The sequence below is a fragment of the Pseudophryne corroboree genome, chromosome 4 (genome assembly GCF_028390025.1).
Source record: "Pseudophryne corroboree isolate aPseCor3 chromosome 4, aPseCor3.hap2, whole genome shotgun sequence".
NCBI lineage: Eukaryota > Metazoa > Chordata > Amphibia > Anura > Myobatrachidae > Pseudophryne > Pseudophryne corroboree.
In genome coordinates, this window is record NC_086447.1 from 233041916 (window position 1) to 233046147 (window position 4232).

Sequence of the window (4232 nt, forward strand, 5' to 3'; positions counted from 1 at the left end):
GTCTCTTCTCTTCATATACTCTATAATCAAATACCGACATCAGGGTGCACCACCAACTACATTAATTAATACCCATTTGGAATATCATAACCCATTACAGTTAATTACTTACGCATCTTCAGCATTTTTATTACACTAATTATGTACTACATCCAGAGCAGAGTCACACCCTCAATTCTCTCAAAAATTGAATTGAAGCAAAGCAAGATATCACTGTGACATGAATTATAAATATTGTGAACACTGTCAAATTTAGCATAGAATAGTAGTAGAAAGATAGTGAAGGGTGGAGAAGAGATAAAAAGGTTGTATAATAAGTTAACTCTTAGTGATGCAGGACATTATCATTAGGCATATAAGTATTGTTTAGTAGCTTTGGCAATAAGGTTTTTCTTTGTACAGTTTGTGGTGATAATCACTGCAAATTGGCTCTGGAAGAATATTAATATATTGGTTTGTTTTATACGTAGCTTAATGATATGCTATACATTTATTAAGGGAGATGCACATAATTTAAGTGGAAAACAGCTGGAAAAAAACATGTATCCTGTAAACCTGATTATTTTTTTCAGCTACAACAATTACATATTACAGTATATAATGTTTCTTTCAGCAGTCCCTTTAATCATGCCTCATTGGAACATGTTTTCTACTCCATTTTCCCAATAACTAAAATTTGAAGCATAAGACTATCAATCAGTACAATGTATAGAGATCAGTACACTATGTACTGCAACGAAGACAGACCTTTCACTTGTAAGTGCTTTTCTGGCATATTTTACAGTCAAATTTCTGAGATAACAATTTCAATGTCAGAATAACAAAAGAAGAAAATAGCAAAAGTTCACAGCTATTAAGTTAAAATGGGCACATCTGAACATTTTATAGATTTTGTCATTATTTTCTAGACAATGTTATTTAGGAGCAATACTGATTCCAAGAGTAACATAATTCCTAGCAAGGAGCCCCATAATCTTTGCGGTTTGCTTTCAGTGTAGGAATAGGGGTTCACAGGAAAAGTCTGTATTCCTCAAAATGTCTTAACTTATTCTAACGGGGAGTCACTTAGCCTCAATTACTTTTAATGCTAATGAAGTCCTGTGCACACAAGAAAAGGCATACAGTAGCACTTCTCCTAGGCATCTGTGGCAACCAGGAGACAGTTGTGTGTGCCACTTTAATGTAAAACGACAGTGTGTTCAACCTAATGACTCATTTGGTGGGTACAGCTGGGGTTAAGGGATGGACCAGAGCCAGGTCACATGTCCCGTCTGTGAGGTGGCAAGATCCGCTTGGACAGAGATGGAGAGAGCAAACTTGTGGGAGAAGTGGTCGGTGATGCAGGTTGTTGGAGAGAAACCATTGAAGGAGCTGGATGTGTGGTGAGAAGCAGAGCTGGATAACTGAGTTGGCGCACACCGGGTGGTCATGTGAGGCAGTGGAGACCAGCACTGCAGAGTTGAGGCAGCAAGGTGCTTCCGCAAATGTGGAGAACTGGGAGAGTGGGTGTGAGATTTCGTAGCTGGGAACCGGACACCATCAGGCCTATGCAAAGGCCCAGATGTTGCAGCCATTTTGAGAGATTCTGGGAGACAGTGAAATAACCTATGAGATTTGGAGTCAGTAACAGAGACTGTTGTTGCAGACTGTAGTAGGGTGAGTGCTAAGCCCTATTGTCCATTGTCACCCACATACTACTCATGACTGCATGAAATAAATGGGTGCTACCAGACATTAGACTGAGACTCACCCAGAGTGACCCCTGTTTAAACTCAATATTAACCAGTACAGAGACACTACTTGTTAGAAGAACTTCATAGAGACATTGAGCTATTTTAGAGATTAAAAGACTGAGTTCTTCTTTCCAAGAGAAAATTATTACAGAGACAGTTGTTTGTTAGATATTCTGTGACACCATTGTTACTTACAGTGATATTTACTAACTGAACCCAGGATCAATATTTCTTCTAAGTGCAGATAAAGCACAGCCCCATTGCAACACTGTAATACTGTGGGACCTCCATCCCTTGTGCAACATTCCACAGCCCCCCCCCCCCACACACACACACACACACACACACACACACACACATTGCAATACTGTGGCACTGTAAGATCCATGAGCTCCAACATAAATTGCCATTGAAGATTGGGACACTTTTTGAGAATCAGGAATATTTAGAAAAGTTGAAATTGATATTGAAAATTGTGTTTTTAATCACCTTCTTCACTGTTTTTCTTGTCATGTCATTTTTATTGGAATATGCATATATCTGTGATTATATTGCTTGAAACTATTGAATTATTGAATGTCCTTGTATAATGTGAGCTGTAGCTAAATTGATTTTATTGTAATCTTCCATCTTTGTAATCATCTTTTCCCATTGTCATTATTATGATTATCCAATTCTTGCCATATATCTAATTACCATCTTTAATCCAGAAGTCCTTGCAGCCTAATAAAATAATTTACTGTTGAAGATTGTTGTCATTGAATCACTGTTACGTATCAATCTATCCTACAGTACATCTCTGATCCCAATACAACAAACAAGGTATGAAGGAAACATCTAGAGAAAGGGTCCATCACCTAACCAACAAACATCTGTGATACCTCTTCCAACCACTTAGACACCTGGCATAATCCACACCATGCCTTTAGTGACATATCAAAAAGGGGAGTATTTAAAAATGTGAAAAGCAAAGTCTAGTTTTTTTCTACCTCTTATAGAGTAAGTATTAAATCTTTGATGTGTTTAATCTATTAGATGCTTTTTTATGCCAATAAAATGCAGAAGTGAAAGCTCAGCTCCTACTTCTGATATCTTTACTAATATATGTACTTGTTTCATGTACTCTTTCATCCATTTTGCTGGATATTATTCCTGCAATGCTAATAGTAACAGGGATAGCCCGCATATAACATTGGAATGGATAAGTACATATACTAACTGTTTCTGCAGAAGTGATAGCCGATACTCTCTCATTTGTTGTCTTATGCTTACCTACTGCCATACCTCACTGGATATGCCCAATCCCATATGATCTTGGAAGCTAAGCAGTGTTGGGCCTGGCTAGTACTTGGATAGAAGACCACCTGAAAATACCAAGTGCTGTAGTCACATGCATGACCACAAACAACAGAAGTGATGAGGCAACCTTCACTCTTGGCATCTATGTGTGTTAACTAAACCTCCTAAACTCTCTATATGACACAGTAAGGTTAGGATTGACTCAAACCAGACTCAAGGAATAATAATGTGCAATTGGAATATATCATAACAGCATTTTAAGATTAATTCTGACCCAAACTGTACTCAAATAGCTGTTAAAGATATTGTGTGACTTCAATATATTGTAACAGTATAAGCTTTTATAATTGTTGAAGATTGATTTGATGCACTATTTGATGTTACTGCAAATGTATATTTATGTTGGCAATACCTGTGCCTTGCAGTTTTGAGAATTGTAGCTGTACCTGCTTACTTCAGAAGAGAGTTAATCTCTTTTTTATCCCTCTTTTTTATACTATGAGATAAGAGGATCAAATTTACTCTTAAAGGACATTTCTCTGAAGACATAATATTTATGGGTTATTACACTCCCGTATAACCCATAAGAAAGAAAACAAAGACACTATTATGGTTTAATACATTTTTATGCAGAATATATTTTGCCATGCTTTTTAGAGGTACAATAATAAAGCTATGTTTTAAATGTACACAAATACAAATATAAAGAGTGCCCCACAAAATAATTTTTTTATTCTGCATTTATGTAATTGGAGTTATTAACCTGAGGTTTACGCAGATGTCTGATGGGCCAGCTGATATCTACGCTGTTGATCGGATGCTGCATCTTTGACACAAGCAGCAGTTCTGAAAAGCTGGGAGTGGGCATCTGTTTACAAAGGTCTCCACCTACAGCATTTGCATACACACTCAGGTCTGTTGTAGCCAAAAAAAAACAGCACCAATCCAAACTGTGTCCACCTATGCATCAGGTCCTTAGAACCTTACAGATAGATGTCCGTTCCAGACACTGTAACCGCAGCATCTAGCGGAACCTTCTGTTCCGATAACTGGCCTCTCAGCCCACAATGAAAGAGGCAGGGATCAAGGCAAAAGGTCTCTGAATGTAGCATGTATGCTGTAGTGAAATAAAAATAATAATTTAGCTTGTAGCAACAGGACTGCAAAAACATTGACACATTTCTTTGTATAGTCACAAAT

At 37.4% G+C, this 4232-nt stretch overlaps 1 pseudogene; it reads left to right on the forward strand.

The window, feature by feature from the left end:
* The first annotated feature begins 3003 nt into the window (after positions 1-3003).
* LOC134913688 (5S ribosomal RNA) lies at positions 3004-3122 on the forward strand (annotated as a pseudogene).
* The last annotated feature ends 1110 nt before the right edge of the window (positions 3123-4232 follow it).